Source organism: Magnolia sinica, chromosome 1 (assembly GCF_029962835.1).
Source record: "Magnolia sinica isolate HGM2019 chromosome 1, MsV1, whole genome shotgun sequence".
NCBI lineage: Eukaryota > Viridiplantae > Streptophyta > Magnoliopsida > Magnoliales > Magnoliaceae > Magnolia > Magnolia sinica.
In genome coordinates this window covers 79,135,143-79,156,220 of record NC_080573.1, presented here as the reverse complement: position 1 = coordinate 79,156,220, position 21,078 = coordinate 79,135,143, and the positions used below count along the sequence as shown (strand labels likewise).

Here is a 21,078-nt window from a genome sequence, read left to right as displayed (position 1 = left end):
AAGGATGAGAATGAGGTGCATCATGCAACCCCGACTCGTACTTTGCGAGACTATTTACAACCAGCGGGAGCGAACACACCTTCTTGTATGATTTTTCTAAAAAAATACATGAAATATGGATATCAAGCCAAGAATAATCCAACTCCTTCCAAAGTTCCATGGACTTGAATTTGAAACTCCATATCTACACTTAAAATAATTGGATGAGATAATAACCACTTTATATTTTCCTAATGTGTTTAAGGACACGATCAGGCTGAAACTTTTTCCTTTCTCCTTACAAGAAAAAGTTAAGATGCGGTTGCATTCACTACGTCTATGATCTATTGGCAGATGGAATGACATGACAAGGGAGTTCATTCTTCCCATATCATAAGACGAACACCATTAGAAAGTAGATCATGAACTTCGCCCAAAAGGAAGATGAAACATTCTTCTAATGTTGGGAGAAGTTCAAGGATCTTGTCAATTCATGCCCATAACATGGTTTTGAAACATGGCGCATAACAAATTTCTTTCATGAAGGACTAACATTTTCCATGCGCCAATTCGTCAAAACAATGTGTAATGGGGAATTCATTGAACAAAGATGTAGATGATGTGTGGGATTACATTGACAAACTCCCTGAAACCGAACAATCATGGGACATCTCCCCAAGACCTAACACCACTTCTAAGCCTACTCAATCAAAGGAGAAGCGTGGAATATACTTGTTAAAAGAGGAAAATGACATAAATGGTAAAGTGGCCAGTCTCACAAGGAAACTCGAGGCCAAGAAACTTAAGAAGGATAAGGTTAAGGAAGTTGTTTGCAGTATTTGTGATTGCAATGTTCATACAACTGAAAATTGTCTAACAATACCAACTTTTCAAGAAATATTAAATGAGCAATCGAATGTCGTGAACAATTACCAAAGGCCTTTCAAAGGACCCACTTCAAACACATACAATTCAAGTTGGAGAAATCATCCAAACTTCAGTTGGAGGAATGGACAAACTGTCACTCCTCAAGGAATCCCTAACCAATTCTTAAATTAAGGGAAACCTTAAGAGGAATTAGTTCAAAATCCCACACAAACTCAAGAGCTTATTAGCAAAGTACTCTCCAAGCCTTATAAGAACTTACAAAGGCTATACAAAAGATAGACTCATGCATTGTGGTTATAGAGAAAGGGATCCTTCTAGCTCAACCTCTACCCATTCCTAAACTGCAATACGAAGTTAATGAACCAAGCTCTTCAAATCCAATGGAGTAAGCCAAGTCTATCACTACTCTTAGGACTGGAAAAATAATTGACAAATCTATTCCGGTAAAGGCTAAAAAGTCTAAGGACCCAGAAGAAGACACAGATGATAGACCTAGCACTACTTCACATGGATTAGAACTGGAACATCTGAGCAAGTTGATTGCTTCATTCCCCCAGCGGTTGATTGCACCAAAACCTCTAGCCAACTCAAAGGATATTCTAGAGGTGTTGAAATAAGTTAAGGTCAACATCCCTCTTCTGGTTGCCGTGAAACAAATTCCTTCATATTCCAAATTTATGAAAGACCTATAGACAACCAAAAGGTGAAAAAGTATTAAAAAGAAAATTTTCCTAACAGAAAAAGTGAGTGTCATCCTCAAGTAAATTGTGCCACAAAAATATAAAGATCCCGGTAGCCCAACTATCACTTGTATAATTGGGAATCACCAAATTGAGAACCTACTTCTTGACTTGGGGGCGGGCATAAATCTGATCCCTTACTCGGTCTATGAACAACTACGTCCAGGTGAATTAAAACCCACCTAGACCACATTACAACTTGCTGATCACATGGTTCGTGTAATAAGAGGGATGATTGAGGATGTATTAGTTCAAGTTAATAAATTCTACTATCTATTAGATTTTATCATCTTAGATACTCAACTCATCGTAGACATGAGTACTCAAATCCCTATCATACTTGGTCACCCATTCCTTACTACATCAAATTCTATCATCAATTGTAGGAGTGGGGTCATGAATTTATCTTTTAGAAATATGACATTGGAGATTAATATCTTTTTCAACATAAGTAGATAAGAAGAGAATGATGACGAGGCCCATGACATTAATATGATAGACTCTTTCGTGGAAAATAGAGCTCTAATGACCTTATCCTCTGACCCTATAGAGATGCACTTGGCCCACTCCCCTGACGTGGATGATGATATGATCCGAGAGATGGATGCTTTGCTTGATGCTGCAACGGTACTTGAAGTTAACCGGTGGAGGCCACAATTTGAAAAATTAGCTCAAACTGATGTTGTGTCTCTATCGTCTAGCCTCAAAGCACCGAAGCTTCACCTAAAACCTTTACCCTCTGACCTTAAATATGTCTATTTAGGTTAAGATGAGACATACCCAGTGGTGAATTCTTCCCTCCTTGAGCAAGAACAAGAGAGTATGCTTATCTCTACTCTCATTGAGCACAAAGGAGCCTTTAGATGATCGATTGCAGACCTTAAGGGAATTGACCCTTTGATTTGTACTCACCTCATTCATCTTGAGGATAATGCGAAGACCTCCTGTCAACCACAGCGTATATTAAATCCAAACATGAAGGAAGTGGTTAAGGCCGAGGTACTTAAGTTGTTGGATGTGGGTATTATATATCCCATATCTGATAGCCAATAGGTGAGTCCAACTCAGGTGGTTTCTAAGAAGTCCGGAATCACCATCGTAGCCAATACCAACAACAAACTCATGCCAGCTAGAGTTATTATTGGTTGGTGAGTGTGTATGACTACAAGAAATTGAATACCATCATGAGGAAGGACCACTTTCCTTTACCCTTCATTGATCAAATTTTATAAAGGCTAGCTGGTCACTCTTACTATAGCTTCCTTAACGGATATTCAGGCTACAATCAGATAGAGATAGCCCATGAAGATTAGAAAAAGATAATGTTCACATGTCCTTATGGCACCTTAGCTTACCGAAGGATGTCATTCGGACTGTGTAATGCCCCTGCCACTTTTCAGCGATGCATGCTGAGTATATTTTCTGACATGGTAGGGCAATATTTAGAGGTCTTCATGAATAACTTCTCTATCTTTGGTTCATCCTTCAGTGAATCTCTGAAAAACTTAAAAAATGTGCTGAAGCGATGTGAGGAAAAGAATTTGGTACTGAATTAGGAGAAGTGTCATTTCATGGTTTCTAAGGGAATATTCTTGGACATATAATTTCATCCAAAGGAATTGAAGTAGATAAGGCTAAAATTGATCTTATCTTTAACCTACCTCCACCCAAGAGCATACGGACGTGCAATCCTTCTTAGGACACACCAAATTTTACAGACGATTCATAAAGGACTTTAATCACCTCTCTTATCCTTTATGCAATCTACTTCAAAAGGATGTACCATATGAGTGGACTGAGCAATGTCAGGAAGCCTTTTCTAAGCTCAAAGGCATGTTCACCACCGCGCCTATCATGCAACCACTCGATTGAAGCATTCCTTTAGAAATTATGTGTGATGTATCTAATTTTACTATTGGGGCGGTGTTAAGCTAGAGAAAAGAGAAGAAGCCCTACGCTATTTACTATGCTAGTAGAACTCTAAATTCTATCCAAATGAACTACTCTACTACGGAGAAGCAACTCTTAGCCATAGTATTTGCTTTGAACAAATTTAGGTCCTACTTGATCAGATCCAAGATTATAATCTGCACTTAAACATGCGGCGATGAAGTATCTTCTTTCTATGAATGATGTTAAGCCCCACTTGATAAGATGGATCCACCTACTCTAGGAATTTGTCTTGGAAATACGAGACAAAAAAGGAGTAGAGAACGTAGTGGCTGACCATCTCTCGAGACTTGACCTCCCCAATTTCCTTGAGATGACACCCATAAATGACATGTTCCCTGATGAACAATTGTTCAAACTCTCCCAACTACCTTGGTTTTCTGACATCATAAATTGTCTTAATACAGGTTTCATGCCGACACATTGGACTGCACAAGATAAAAGAAAAATCTTCGCCAAGGTACGTAAGTTCATCTGGGACGATCCATATTTGTTTAAATACTTCCTAGACCAAATTTTAAGGAGATGTGTGCCAAAAAATGAACATCAAAGTGTCATCTCCTTCTATCACTCTCAGGCCTGTGGTGGTTACTTCTCTGTTAAAAAGATCATCGCCAAAATCCTGCAGTGTGGCTTTTACTGGCCTACTATGTTCAAGGACACTCATGAGTTTTGCAAAGCGTGTGAGTGTTGTCAAAAATTGGGAGCATTGTCCCATCGAAATATGATGTCTTTAAATCTCATTCTAATGATTGAAGCATTTGATTGCTAGGGCATCGATTTCATGAGGCCATTCCCTAAATCCTTCAAGAATTTGTACATTTTGCTAGCAGTAAACTATGTCACTAAATGGGTTGAAACAATCCCATGCCCGAACAATGACCATTAAACAGTCATTAAATTCTCAAAAGAAAACATCCTTTCATGGTTTAGAACACCTCGAGCCATTATTAATGATGGAGGTTCACATTTCTATAATAGGCCATTTGTAAACTTAATAAAGAAATATGGCATCACTCACAAGGAGAGCACTCCATACCACCCACAGACAAGTGGGCAAGTTAAGACTTTCAATAGGGAAATTAAACATATTCTAGAGAAAATGGTTAACCCTAACTGTAAAGATTGATCAATTCGCTTGACTGACGATTTATGGGCCTACCGTACTGCCTTCAAGACTCCAATTGGAAAGTCTCCCTTTAGAATTGTTTATGAGAAAGCTTGCCACTTACTTGTGGAATTGGAACATAGAGCCTACTGGGCTATTAAAAACTTCAATTTTAACCTAAAAAATGCTAGCTCATTGCGCAAACTTCACTCAAATGAACTCGAGAAAATCCGGAATGACGCATACAAGAACTCAAGAATTTACAAGGACATGATGAAGATGTTCCATGATAGGAACATCCTTCAAAAATCATTCCTGACTGGTCAAAAAGTCCTTTTGTACAATTTTCTGTTACATCTTTTTTCAAGTGAATCCAATCTTGTTGGACCGGCCCTTTCACTGTTATAAATATCTATCCTCATGGGAGCGTCGAGATTCAGAATCCAATGAATGATAATGTTTTCAAAGTGAATGGACATCGTTTAAAGCCATTTGTTAAGAAATTTGATTCAGAGGACATGTCCATACCTCTAATTGATCCTGTTTACCAGGAATGACTAACTAGTTTGATGGAGGTGTAGTTAAGTTTACCGCTTTCATAGAATTTAGGATTAGAATAGTTTTCTTTCCGTTTGTTTAGTCTTTTGTGCTAAACCATCTTCACGTTGAGATCCTTGGCAAAGCCTCAAAATTCCTTCTTCAGGTACTACCTTTCCATCACTTCTGCTTTCTTTTCGTTGCCTCTTTTGCATTACATGCTTATTTCTTTTACATAGAGGACAGTGTAGATTTTAGGTTGGGGGCATGGATTAGGTAAAATAATCAGTGTTTTCTTAGTTTGGAGCTAAATTTTTAAAATTTTCAATGCTTTAAGTTGAAATCTGTTTGGGAAATGATAAATTTTATATGCAAAGAATGTTTTGAGTATGATGAGATAGAGATTGAATTTTGAATTGTTGGAGTTTGATCAACTAAGTAATCTATCACCTATAGTTCTTGCACTCAATTGATTAAAGAGGAAGTTTGAATATCATGTTAATCTAAGTCACAAGACACTTCAAATTACTTTATGTGAGTTGTACTAGAATTTTTTATTGTTAATATGAGAATCATTGATAGATGTTAAGAATTGATTCTGTAGAATTTTATCCACCATAGAAGATGAAAAGAACTAGCTAAAAAAATAGTGAGATCGACAAAAAGGTCATGTATGATAAAAGGAATGAAAAAGAATGAAAAAGAATGAAAAGAATGCAAAATCTGAAAAGAAAGTATAAAAAGGACTGTCGATATAAAATAAAAAACTGGAAAAAAAAGGAAAGGAGATAAGTTCGAAATTAGTACTTGAGTTTTCAATTAATCTGGATATGGTAAATATGGTTAACACAATGAAATAATAGTATTCTTATGGGAAGTAAGTTGATTTTCACTGTGCATATTGAAAAACTTGGTATATGAACTTATTCTCTTAAGAAATTGATAAAGGACCTATTTGATTGATTTCTTATATGATTCAACTCTAGGTTTTCAAAATCTAACTTTCTTGTCTTAATTCTACTCATTTATACTTGATTGCACAAAGGATGGATTTCTGAAAAATGATTTGAACATTAAGAACTAAGAAGTACTTCACGCATGTTTTGCTCGGGACTAGCAAAATGCTGGTTGGGGAGTGTGTTGAGTGTCAAATATTACATATTTTTCCTTATTTATATCTTGGTTTTATGAACATGTTAAGGCTTAATGGTATAGTTTATACATGCTTGTGTTGCAAGGTGAATTTGAGAACTTAGATTGAAAATAATGTTAAAAGCATAGATTTGATGCTCAAGAATCACCAAGGCAAAAGATGGATCTTAGGAGACCAAGAATGGAAAATTCATATGCCAAAGATCTAAGAAAATCAAGTGCAAAAGATGAAGAAAAAACTTCAAAGAATACAGAGTCCACAGTTGAAAATAGGACAATTCGGTCCGACCGAACCCATGTTCGGTCTAACCAAAAATTGCTCAAAATAGTCCAGCGACCAACGATGACATTCCGAAGCTAATTTGGTTTGAACAAAGGGTAATTCGGTCCAACCGAACTATAGTTTGGTCCAATCGAAAATAAGATTCGATGCGATTGAAAGTGCACAAAAAGCAAGAAGCATGAATTTTGGAGTTAATTTGGTTTGACGAAAGTTAATTCGATTTGACCGACGACTTAAGTTCGATCCGACCGAAATCGGGCAACTGCTAAAACAAAATACTTTCCAAGTTCAGACTCAACTTTAGACTCTACTTCGGTCCGACCGAAGCGTAACGTGGAAGAGCTGCGGATTGCATAACTTGAGGCAGTATGTAGAAATTTTAAGTCGTTGCATAAGGTGGAGCTTCACAACTATAGATAGGAGTTGTCACGCCCCAAACTTGGAAACCAGGCTCACAAAATTCTGGATCGCCGAATCTGGCGCCAACAGCCTTCGTAGTACCCCATTCTCGGCTCCCAGTGCCCATATGCCAGATTCCAATCCTGGGATCCTATTAGGAGGATTTTCCAATGTACATTTAATTCATAATAAGCATAACCACAAGTATACCCAAATTAAAAAGGCAACATCATCATCACATATCCACTAATATAAACATTTAAATACAATGTTGAAAGAGAAATACATATGTCAAAAAATCAAAGCTCCAGAAGACCGTTGCACGCTCTAAGCTCAACGCTATTGCAACTTAATGCCACCTACATGCATTTATCGTGCGTAAGCTTATATAAAGCTTAGAGGGTGGTGTAAGTGTATGTGATGCATGTGCCAAGTATCCAATACATTGCCATAATCATACAATATCAAAAATACTGACAAGATCATAAATCCTACGATATCAAAGTAAACGGAAATATTGACAAGATCATGAATCATACGATATCAGAGTATGTAATGCGGATCGACTATACAAATGCGGAATCATAGACAGATAAATATCAGATGCTAAGGCTACAATGCAATATGTAAATCCTGTTAAGTCCGTCTAAGCCATATAAGTATAGAAAACATAAAAACCCAAAATGCCATATGCCTGCGGATGCAATATGCGATGCAAATGAAATGACCAAGCTAGAGTGTGAGGTTGGGATGATAGTACGTAGTATCGTAGGCTACTGGGTCCATTATAAGGGACTTCTATCCAAACCAGTCCCATATCTAAATTTGGATAGTCAGACTTAATGTTGTAAACTCTAGATCTTTAGTTAGTTGCAACCCAACCGAAATCCTGACCATGCGAAGCTGCACGTAACATATAATTGCGCACCACCAACTCGAGTGGATAGTGAATGAATGAATGAATGCTTATGTAATTCCTGCTCAATAAGTCCACGTATTAATACAGTTCCTCTCTAGGGAAATCACTGGTGTCTATTACACTCCAAACTAGATTGCCACCCCATCGCGCCAACAAGGTGAGTGGAAGAGACCTCACTATCACTTATCAATATCGGGCTCGGCTCGGCTCGTCAATAACGGACCCATTCCTTGAGCTGGTTAGACTCAGCCTAGCTTTATCCCCTCCTCTTAGGCAGGTAAGGATACACCTCGTTCTAACCGACCATTACACAGTGGGAGACGTGACTTAATGGTATACGGCCCTCATGCACTCATGCATCCACTTGGTCTAGACGTTGGAGCAACCTCTGGAAGCAAGAGGGTTTAAGGACTTTCACTTAGGGATATCTATAGCACCCCATGTAGAACAGATTTTCGGTGTCCCATCTGGTCATCCATGATATGCCTGTGGAGGCTACGACCCTGATGTCGTTAGGGCATATGATAATTATAATCAACAATGCGAGATGCATGAATCACACAGCCTAATCATGCATCAATCATGCGCATACTGTGTGCTCATGCGAGGCAACTCTGCCTATTAGGGAGCCCATAAACAATATGCCCAAAGGCATATGCTATGATCAATTACTCCTCATATCAAGCATACATATGATGCGTATGAGCATGAATCATGGGACTATACTAAACATGTTATATAGTGATGGACTCTGCTCATAATGAAGATGGGCCCAAACGGCCTATGCACTATGAGTATGGGCCTAACAATGGGCCCTAGGGAGAGTTACAATGTGGATATTTACCCATCATTGCTCTTACAATGTGGATGTCAAACCATCATTGCTCCCAAGGCATGACCGCCAAAAATATCATCACATGCATCATGGTGGAATCTCACATCACAATGGGCCTCATATGCATTATATTCGGCCTACACAAAGGCCTCACATACGTCTCATTGGGCCTAATATACATCAACTGAGCCACATCATATAGGCCACACCAATGGGCCGAATTAAATGGGCTGATTCAAATGGGCCAAATCAAACGGGCCGATTCAAATGGACCGAATTAATTGGACTAAATCAAATGGGCTGATCAAATGGGTCGAATCAAATGGGCCGAATCAAATGGGCCCAAACCAACCCACCATTCATCTATTGCTAGAGATCATTTTAGAACATTATCACAAAAATGAATCATATCTAAAGGATCATCTGGACCATACCACACCTAACAATGGTGATGATGATTTCCACTATTAAATTCCAGTGGGCCCCACCATAGTATTATTTTCCATCTAGTTTGTTCATAAGGTCATAAAGACCTAAGTAGAGAGGAAAAACAAATATCATATTGATTTAAAACTACTGTAACCCAAAGGAGTTTCAATGGTAAACGTTCAACTCCACTGTCTTCTGTAGTGTGGTCCACTTGATACTAGATCTGTTTTATTTTACTTCTCAAGCCCAAGGATGAGCTCACCAAATGTATGGACGGTTTGGATGAATCACATATATCAAGGTAGGGTCCACATACGTGGCTGCCTACCAGTTAATAAACGGTTTAGATGGAAAATATCCATCATGGGTGGGGCGCTGACCGTCCAGCAGATGGACAGTCAAAAATCCACCAAGTGGATGTATAGTTGGATGGAAAATACCCATCAGGGTGGGACCCACAGCTACGTCAGATGGATGGACGGTGTGGTGCAAGACGAGCTCGCCTAGATGAATGGATGGACGTTGCAGTGCAAGCCCATACATCACAGGGGTCCCATGTATATGGGCTACCCCACTCCCCTCTCTCATATGATATATATGAATATATATATAATATACATGTCCATATATATATGTGTGTATAATATAATATAATGTAGTATAATATATAACAAATCATATAATAATATAATATATATATTCATAACTTAAAGTACCCACCGTCCAGACTCTCTGAACGTTCTGAACGGTAGGGATTCATTGCATATATGATGGTGGGTCCACATGTGTGGCCCACCTCAACTTACTATAATATATATATATATATATATATATATATATATAATTTAAATATTAACTCCTCTCTTTTTTTTAGCTGCTAGAGTGTTTTCCCTTATACAGTCTAGCATCAGAGACTACTGGACGCCCAAGGTATGGATGTAATACCTTCATCAAGGTGGGATTCATGTACTCGTGGCCCACCAACCACATATATACAGAGGTGGCCCCACTTATACATGGTCCTCAGATGGACGGTGTGGATCTAATCAATTCATCACGGTGGGGTCCATACGTCCCAAAACGGATGGTATGGATATAATATAGACATCATAAGAGGGCCACTCTCATCATCAACATCACTAAAAGAAAAGGAGATGGAGAGAGAGAGAGAGAGATCAACGATGACAGAGGGGCCCCGCCACTATGGGCCCCTCTTGGATACAAGTATACATTAAGGTGGGTCCCACCATATGTGGGCCCTTAAATCACAAAAGAAAAAATACAAAAAGAATGAAAATGTGGGTCTAAGATCACCCATCGTCCACTTCTTCTTGGCTCCTTAGAAAGGTTTGCCTTGGCTTTGATTTCAACAGAAGATGATGAAGTTTTGATGATTGAGATGGGAGATGAGAGGGTAGGAAGTGGGCCACACTAGAGCTTCTCCATGAGAGCTTGGGAAGCTCATACGTTGGAGCTTTGGGTTGCTTGGAAATAAGTCTGAGAAATGAGAGAGAGAGGGTTGTAAGGAGAGAGAGAGAGAGAGAGGGGGGGAGATCGGTGATGGAGTGATGGGTGAGGTGAGTGATGGGTGTGTAAGAACTTTATAGACTTTTGAGGTAGTTTGTATAAGAGGGGTATGGGTTGTGTAAGGGATTGTTTACTTATGTGGTTGCTTGGGGATGGGGTGTGAGGTGATGTGTACTTGACATGTACTTGACCCTTGATGGGATTAATTAATTGATTGATGCGACATTGGTTAGAGATTCTCTTGGGTTTTGCAACACGCGGCGTTTTCCTCGAACTAAACGCAGGCTCACATCTCCTGGCATGGGGTATAGCCTTGGTACGTGAGACGCGGCATCGGAACCGCGGTGATGGCGCAGTCGCAAGGGTACAAGTTTTGAGTCGAGTAAACTCTGATATATGGGACATGACTCAGGATCGTCTAAACGCTGATAACAGATTGAGGGTCGCCAGAAATCCACCAAGGAGACTGCGAAAGCTTATGGAATAGTACGGGCCTCACAGGAGTCCCTAGGACATTCATAGGTATCTTCTAGGGTTTAAAGAGTAGAGTAAAAGGGTGGAGAGCCACCACTAAGAGACTTTCTTCTTCTTCCTTAGTTGTTTTTATGTTTTATTTAAGAGTTCTTAGTTCAATCATGTCTATGGTTGGCTAAACCTCTTAGTTAGGGCTAAGAGGTGAAGCCTGTAGCGTGATTGGGACATTTACTTTTCTTTGATTCATGTTTATGTTGAACTTTATTGATTTCTAGTTGATTTTAATGAATATTTTCAGTTTTCAATGGTTTATTGTGACTTAAATTACAGTAGACGCTGCGATAGCTTTGAGTATCTTCTTTTCTTATTTAAGATTGTGGGATTGGTAAATCTTGTTGTTTGTCATCGTCTCATGGGCATGGTTTAGTGAAGGAATCCCTTCCAAATCTTCACAATCCTCTTACATTGAGGCTAGTTCAATGAGAAGTTCAGAGATTTGATCATCTCTATTTCCAATTGGATAAGATAGGACTCTGATTCCAATTGGATCTCTTGAATCAAGTAAGGTAGCATCTCAATAGCTACAAGTGGATCCTTGGCACCCTAGTTCCCACCTGTAAATTTATAAATTTCAATTACATCTTTCACAATTACACTTTCAAAATATTCAGATTTAGTTTTAGATCTTATTGTAGTTCTACTTCTAATTACTTTCAGAAATGTACAAGATTAGTCCCTGTGGATTCTACCTCTGTCTCACCGAGATTATTACTACATTATGACCCTACACTTGGGGTTGTGAATAGGCATCGAACACTTAACTTTGATGACATCGAAGTATTTTCAATGTCATCAACAAATAAGTTCAACAACTTTTGAATTCTGCACTTTTCAAACTCGATTTTCTTCCTTCCTCACTTTGTTTTCTTGGATCTTGGACTCTTGAAATCTTTAATCTTAATCACCAAATATCCAATCCTTACTGTGGCAATTCTTGAGCATCAAATCCTTGCTTTTAGCATTCTTTTCACCTTAATCTTTTGAAATCACCTTGCAAGACAAACATGCATGAATACATTGATTAAGTGCTATTATATTCATAAAACTAAAGTATAAACAATGGAAAATATGCAATATTTGACACTCAACATTTACGTCCATGATAAATATATGTAAGTCACTAGTTGTGAGATTTTCAACACATCATTTGCATAAATAGAGAATTAAATCGAACAGTGAGAATTTTGGAACTCCAAGACATGCCCAAGCCATAACATAAGAAAAGTAACATAAGGCTAACATAACAAAGGGAAACAGAGTAGCAATAAGCTAACTTCACAAAAGAGAAGAATAGCATCAAGCTAACTGAAAAGGAGAGCTTAAGATGTCCTAGAGGAGGGATGAATAGGATAATACCAAATAATCAAAACAAGTGCTAAATAAGTGAATAAAACAAAGATCTCAATTGCTTGAGTATTGAAACCTTGATTCCAAATAATTTGTAGGACAAACTTCACCTAAAGTTTTAGGCAGGACAATCATATTTCATGAATTTCTTTAAAATTAAAATCTCAAACTTGCAAGAGTAAATTAAAGTATTACAACATTCACTACTCAACTGAAATTAAAGACATTCAATTCACCACAAATAGAATAAAAGACATTCAACACATGGCACAAAGAATTATAGTGGTTTGGTGCTTTAGAAACAACCACACCTGCTCCACTCCCAAAATTATTTCCCTTGTAATTTTGGCTTTCACTTTGAAAAGGTTTTCTTAGGGTCACCTTAATAACCTTATACAATTCTTGTAATTTTCACAAGCTATCACAGTAAAAACCCAAATTAGGATTTTAATAGGCTATCTCAGACAAAACCTTAAATTGAGATTTTAACAGGCTATCTCAGACAAAACCTTAAACTGAGATTTTAACAGGGTATCTTAGACAACACCTTAACTGAAATTTTAACAAGTTATCTCATAAAAACCTAAAAGAGTTTAGAAGGTGTACTTATCTTCACCGTAGAAGATGTAGCAGAAGCTTCTAGTAGAAGGACCTCTTTCTTGAATGTAGATTATTCCGTGTTTAGTCAGATAAAAAGGGTCTATGGTTTTATTAATTTTAATTAAGTTAAACCCAAAAGTTACTTAAATCAATTCTCTTAGATCTCAAAAGAAGAGTATAGTTTACTCTCTTAGATTAAACTTGAAAGATCCGAGATAAAAAGGAATTGAAAAAGCTATTTAAATTAAATTATAAATACCATCAATAGCTTGCTAATAACTTCAGCTTTTTTCTCTCTTGCAGAAGAAATTTGATAATTAACTTGTGTAATTCGGAATGAGAGAAGAACTTAATTTATAGGCAAACAAGTTAGAACTTCGGATAGCCCGAGTTAGGCTTCAACTAGCCTAGGTTCAGCGGATTCGGTTTAACGGATTTCGGATTGCATGGGATAAGATTTATCCAAAATTCGGCTGGCCGAACAACATAATTCGGCTAGATGAATTTAACCTTCGGCTGGCTGAATTGTCTCGAATTGTAAAAGATGATGTTGCTGGAATTTGACCCAAACTTTCTTAGACTAGCCGAATTTTAAGCTCGGGCTAGCCGAACCAAAACTTGGGCTAGCCGAATTTGCAACCAAAAATTATTATTACTTCGGGCTTGAAGTTGGGCTGGCCAAGGAATATTAGGCTAGCCGAATTCCATGCAAAACAAATGAAAAAAAAAACCATATTTAAATAGTTTGGAAGTACCTAGTCCTAAGGTCTTACTAGGATTTTATACCACCTGAGATATATCAAATATTTGATTCTTCTTTGACTTGAACTTAGTCTCGGACTTCATCTTGAATTAGTCGATCTTGAGCTTGATCTTCTCTTGAACATAGACCGATCTTGAGCTTAATCTTCTCTTAAACATAGCCCGATCTTGAAGATCTACTATAAAGTGGTTTTGTCTTACGAAATTTGACAACTTATGTGTGCTCAAGATATTAGCACTTACAATCTCCCCCTTTGTCAATTTCGTGACAAAACACTTTAACATTACAAATATGCACACACATCTTTTGAAGTTTGAAGTCTTGTAATCAGAAGAAGTCTAAAGCTTCTTGTAATCTTCAGCTTACTAACTAATGATGCTTACCTGGCACTGAAATAGACATATAACATTCCATACACATAGCATTCATGCATTCATTTCATACATTCCATAACATCATACATGTCTACATTCTCTCCCCCATACTATAACATTGCATATTACTCATATTACGAGCACTAGTATCATTTCTCCCCCATACTAGCATATCTCTTCCCCTTTTGTCACAAGTTGACAAAGGAAGAATAAGATGGATAAAAGGAGCATGTAAAAAAGAGAATAATGGTAAGCATATGAAATTTTTAGCCACATGAAATCATAAAGGTAAGCATATGAAATATGTTAAGGTTTATGGGTAAGCAAGTGTCAGCAAAAGCATCCAAAGTACCAAGACACAAAATAAGGTTTTAGTTACATAACCATCATAAGTATGAAAAATAAAGGTAATCTAGCTTAATCCGACCCAGAGGAAGAAGGAACAAGCATTGAGGGATCATTTTGGTTGAAACTCCAGGTGATGCGATGGAGGTACTTCTTCATGTATTCTTCACAACCCCAAGTGTACGGTCGCAATGTAGAATAATCTCGGTAAGACCAAGGTCGAATCCACAGGGACTAAACTTGTATGTCTTCTGAATTTAACTAGAACTAGAGCTAGATGAAGAACTAAAAGCAGAAATATTAATTTAAAGGAATAATTGTGAATAAGGTTAAACTATTATTTAAAGGTGGGAACTAGGGTGCCAAGGATCCACTTGTAGCAATTAGGAAGCTACCTTGCTTGATTCAAGGGACACAATTGGAATCAGAGTCCTATGTTATCCAGTTGGAAGAAATAGATGGTCAAATCTCTGAACTCCTCATTGATCCAGTCTCAATGGAAGAGAATTATAGAGTTTGGAAGGCATACCGTCATCCAACCATGCCCAAGGGATGATGGTGAACAACAGGATTCACCAATTCCATAATCTTAAAGAGGAAAAGAAGATATTCAAAGCTATCACAGACTCAATTGTAATTGCAATCATAGCAAGCCATTAAAAACTGAAAATATTCCTTAAAATCATCTAGAAATCAATAAAGTTCAAAATAAACATGAATCAAAGCAAAGTAAACATCCTAATCATGTTACAGGCTTAACCTCTTAGCCCTAGCTAAGAGGTTTACCCAACCATAGACATGATTGAACTAAGAACTCTTAAATAACTTTTTTTTTAAAAAAAGAACAACTAAGAAGAAAGCTCTTAGACGGTAGCTCCACCCTTTTGCTCAACTCCTTGAACCCTAGAAGATGCCTAGGAACATCCTAGGGACTCTTATTTATAGTTGTGAATCCCCCTCTTAAGCACAACTTGGAGTTTTCGTAAACCGCCTCAAATTATGCAATCCTCGTCGGGCCTATGTTATAACTTTGTGCAATTTCAGTAACACTGACGTTGGCTTCGGTGGCACCAAAATCGTATCAGAAATTTTATTGCATATGAAATTGTATGTGCAGAATACTTAGGTGGCATCGAAATTAGCTTAGGTGGCACCGAGGCTGGCTTCAGTGGTACCGAATTAAGCTTAGGGAGCATCGAATTAAGCTGTTTTCTTGCTATACTGTTTTGTGCACTTTTGGTGGCACCAAAGTTAGCTTAGGTGGCACTGAAGTGTCCTGTTTTTCTATTGTTTAACCTGTGTTTTTGCTAATATTCTTCATCTTTTGTACTTGGTTTCCTTGGATCTTAGCCATGAGAATTCTCCATTCTTGGTCTCCTAAGATCCCTCCTTTGCCTTGGTGATTCTTAAGCACTAAATCCATGCTTTTAGCATTCTTTTCAATCTAAGCTCTCGGATTCACCTTGCAACACAAACATGCATAAATTATAACATTAAGCAGTATCATGTTCATAAAACCAAGATATAAATGGAGGAAAATATGCAATATTATCAAGTTTATAGTGCCCTTGCTGGGGACTAATGGTTACGTTTTTCTGAGATTAACTAGTTTTAGAATTAGGTTAAGATTAAGGTTTATTTAATTTCTATTTTTAGGTTAGGGTTTTTCTGAATTATTTTTAGAAACTAACTTGCTTTTATGTTTTGCAGGATCTTAATATAGAAACTTCTAATTTGGTAACTTCTTTTTGATTCTCTCCATTTCTTTTCTAGATGTCTTAATTGTCTTAGGTTTCTTTCTTTCTAGGGTTAGGTTAGATTCTGAAATTAAGGGTTGAGAGTGTTTCATGCCCAAGTGAGTCCGTGACAGCACTCGACGTCTCTTAAGTGGAGGACTGATCGAAGGGTTGCCTATCCATCACCGGCTTAGACACCACTTGAGATCCTCAGAATTAACTGAAGTTATGGCTGCAAATCAACCTGTAAATCCTCCTCAACCTCGAGTTCAGGAAATTCAGGATGAAAATAAGGTGCATCAAGCACCCCTCACCTCATGCTTTATGGGACTATTTACAATCGGTGGGGTGTGAGCACATCTTCATGCATGGTTTTCTGAGAAAATACGAGACATATGGACACCAAGCCAGGAGTGATCCAACTCCTTCCAAAATTTGATGGACTTGAATTTGAAAATCCATAGTTACACTTGAAAGAGTTTGATGAGATCATAACCACTTTATATTTTCCCAACGTGTCCAAGGACACTGTCAGGCTGAAACTCTTTCCCTTATCTTTAAAAGAGAAAGCTAAGATGTGGTTGCACTCACTACGTCCACGATCTATTAGTAGATGGAATGACATGACAAGGGAGTTCAAAATAAAATTCTTCCCATATCATAAGACGAACACCCTTAGAAAATCGATCATAAACTTCGCCCAAAAGGAAGATGAAACATTCTTCCAATGTTAGGAGCGGTTCAAGGATCTCGTCTGTTCATGCCTACAACACGATTTTGAAACGTGGTGCATAAAAAGTTTTTTCTACGATGGGATGACATCTTTCAAGTGTCAAATAGTCGAGATAATGTGCAATGGGGAATTTATGCACAAAAAAGTCAATGATGTGTGGAATTATTTTGACAAGCTTACTGAAAACACATAATCACGGGACATCTCCCCAAAACCTAGCACCACTGCTAAGCCTACTCAATCAAAGGAGAGGGGTGGAATATATATCTTGAAAGAGGATGATAATATCAATGCTAAAGTGGTTAATCTCATAAGAAAACTTAAGGCCATGAAACTTAAGAAAGATAAGGCTAAGGAAACTATTTACGATATTTGTGCTTGCAACATTCATACAACTGAAAATTGTCCAACAATACCTACCTTTCAAGAGGTATTGAATAAGCAATCCAATGCCGTGAATAATTACTAAAGACCTTTCATTGGACCCAGTTCAAATACATATAATCATAGTTGGAGAAATCATCCAAACTTCAATTGAAGGAATGGACAAACTGCTACTCCTCAAGGATTCCCTAACCAATTCCTAAATCAAGGGAAACCTCAAGAGGATCTGGTCTTAAAACATATCTAAAATTAAGAGCTTTTTAATCAAGGTATGCTCCAAGCCTTTCAAAACCTTATGAAGGCTATACAAGGGCTTGAGATAAACAAATCAATTGGGGAAAAGGGGACCCTTTCGACGTAACCTCTCCCTAATCCAAAACTAAAATACGAGGTTAGTGACCCAATCTCTTCAAATCAGATGGAGCAAGCTAAATCGATCACCACTCTTAAGAGTAGGAAGACCATTGACAAAACCATTCCAATTAGGGCTGAAAAGCCCAAGGACCTGGAAGAGGATAACAATGATAGATCTAGCACTTCTCCACAAGAATTAGAACCAAAATCTCAAAGCAAGTAGATTGTTCCATTTCCCCAACGGTTGGTTGCACCAAAATCTCTGTCTAACTCTCAGGATATTCTAGAGGTGCTTAAATAAGTGAAGGTAAGCATTCCTCTACTTGATGTCATTAAATAAATACCTTTATATGCTAAATTTCTTAAAGATCTATGCATGAGCAAAAGACGACAAAACATTCAAAAGAAAATATTTTTGACAGAAAAAGTGAGTGTCATCCTAAAGCAATATGTGCCATAAAAATACAATGATCCTGGTAGCCCAACCATCGCTTATGTAATTGGGAACTACTGAATCGAGCATATACTTCTTAACTTAGGAGAGAGTGTAAATTTGATCCCTTACTCGGTCTACGAGCAACTGTGTCTTGGTGAATTAAAACCCACCCGGACCACATTACAACTTGCCAATCACTCAGTTCGTGTACCAAGAGGGATAATCGAGGATGTGTTGGTCTTGATTGACAAATTCTACTATCCAGTAGATTTTATCATCCTCGATATTTAATCCATCGTGGATATGAGCACTCAAATTTCCGTCATTCTTGGTCTCCCATTCTTTACTACATCAAATGCAATCATTAATTGTAGGAATGGAGTCATGAACTTATCTTTCAAAAATATGACATTAGAGCTCAATATTTTTTTCAATCTGATCAAACAAGTAGAGGATAATGATGATGCCCACGACATTAATATGATTGATTCTTTTATGGAAGATAGAGCAATCCTGACTCTATACTCTGACCCTTTAGAGACGTGCTTGGCCCACTCCCTAAATTTGGATGACGACATAGTTAGGGAGATGGATGTCATGCTTAACACTACGCTAGTACTTGAAGTTAACCGGTGGAGGCCATAATTTGAAGAATTACTCCCAACTAATGTAGTGGCTCTACCATCTAACCTCAAAGTGTCGAAGCTTGACCTAAAACCTTTACCCTCTTATTTAAAATATGTATATTTAGGTCAAGATGAGACATAGCTGGTGGTAATTTCTTCCCACCTTGAGCAAGAACAGGAGAGTATGCTTATCTTTAGTCTCATTGAGCATAAAGGTGCCCTAGGATGGTCGATTGCGGACCTCAAGGGAATTAATCCTTTGATTTATACTCATTCCATTCATCTTAAGGATAATGCGAACACCTCCCTACAACCACAATGTAGATTAAATCCAAACATGAAAGAAGTGGTTAAGGCCGAGGTACTTAAGCTATCGAATGTGGGTATCATATACCCTATACCCGATAGTCAATGGGTGAGTCCAACTTAGGTGGTTCCTAAGAAGTCTGGAATCACCATCGGAGCCAATGCCGAGAATGAACTCATGCCAAATAGGGTTACTTCTGGTTAGAGAATGTGCATTGACTATAAGAAATTAAATACTGTCACGAGAAAAGACCACTTTCCTTTACCCTTCATTGATCAAATCTTGGAAAGGCAAGCTGGTCACTCGTATTATTGCTTCCTTGATGGGTATTTGAGCTATAAATAGATAGAGATAGTCCTTGAAGATTAAGAAAAGACTACATTCACATGTCCCTTTGGCACATTTACATACCAAAGGATGCCATTTGGACTATGTAAAGCCCCCACCACTTTTCTGCGATGCATGTTGAGTATTTTTCTAATATGGTAGGGCAATATTTAGAACTCTTCATGGATGATTTCTCTGTCTTTCGTCCATCCTTCAGGGAGTGCTTCAAAAATCTAAAAAATGTGCTGAAGTGATGTGAGGAAAATAATTTGGTACTTAATTGGGAGAAGTGATACTTCATGATTTGTAAGAGAATTGTTCTTGGACATCTCATCTCGTCTAAGGGAATTGAGGTAGATAAGGCTAAAACTGATCTTATCTCTAACCTACCCCTACTTAAAAGGATACAAGACATGTGATCCTTCTTAGGACATGTTGGATTTTATAGAAGATTCATAAAGGACTTTAGTCACCACTCTCGTCCCTTTTACAATCTACTTCAAAAGAATGTACCATACGAACAGACTAAGAAATGTCAAGAAGCTTTTTCTAAGCTCCAAGGCATGTTGACCACCACACCTATCATGTAGCCACCCGACTGAAATTTTCCTTTTGAAATTATGTGTGATGCGTTTGACTATGCTATTGGAGCGGTATTAGGCCAAAAGAAAAAAAAAAAGAAGCCATACATCATTCACTATGCAAGTAGAACTCTAAATCCTGCCTAAGTAAACTACTCCACTACAGAGAAGGAACTCTTAGTGGTAGTGTTTCCCTTGGACAAATTTAGATCCTACTTGATCAGATCCAAGATCATCATCTGCACCGATCATGCGACACTCAAGTATCTTCTTTCTAAGAATGATGTTAAGCCCCGCTTATAAGATGGATCCTCCTACTCTAGGAATTTGATTTAGAAATAAATGATAAAAAGAGAGTAGAGAATGTAGTGGCTGACCATATTTTGACACTTGATCTTCCTGACTCCCTTGAGACGGTGCCTATAAATGACATGTTCCTTGACGAACAAGTGTTTAAAGTCTCCCACTTACCTTAGTTTATTGATATTGCCAATTATCTAACCTAAGGTTTCATACCAATACATTGGACTATCTAAGATAAGCAAAAATTCTTCACTGAGGTACTTAAATTCTTCTAGGATGAGCTGTACTTGTTCAAATATTGCCCAGACCAAATCTTAAGGAGATGTGTGCCAGACAATGAACACCAAAGTGTCATCTCCTTCTGTCACTCTCAGGCCTGTGATGGTCACTTTTCTACTAAAACAACCACGACCAAAATTTTACAGTGTGGCTTTTACTGGCCCACTATGTTCAAGGACACTCATGAGTTTTGCAAAGCTTGTGAGCATTATCCCATCGAAATATGATGCCTTTAAACCCCATTTTGATCATTAAAGCATTTAATTGCAGGGGCATCAATTTCATGGGGTCATTCCCCCAATC

General features: G+C 37.8%; 1 non-coding gene across 1 annotated transcript; it reads right to left on the bottom strand.

The window, feature by feature from the left end:
* Nucleotides 1–383: 383 nt before the first annotated feature.
* On the bottom strand, nucleotides 384–490 carry LOC131222932 (small nucleolar RNA R71). The gene has a single exon (XR_009160232.1). It is a non-coding gene; the product is annotated as a small nucleolar RNA R71 (small nucleolar RNA).
* Between the last annotated feature and the right edge of the window lie 20,588 nt (nucleotides 491–21,078).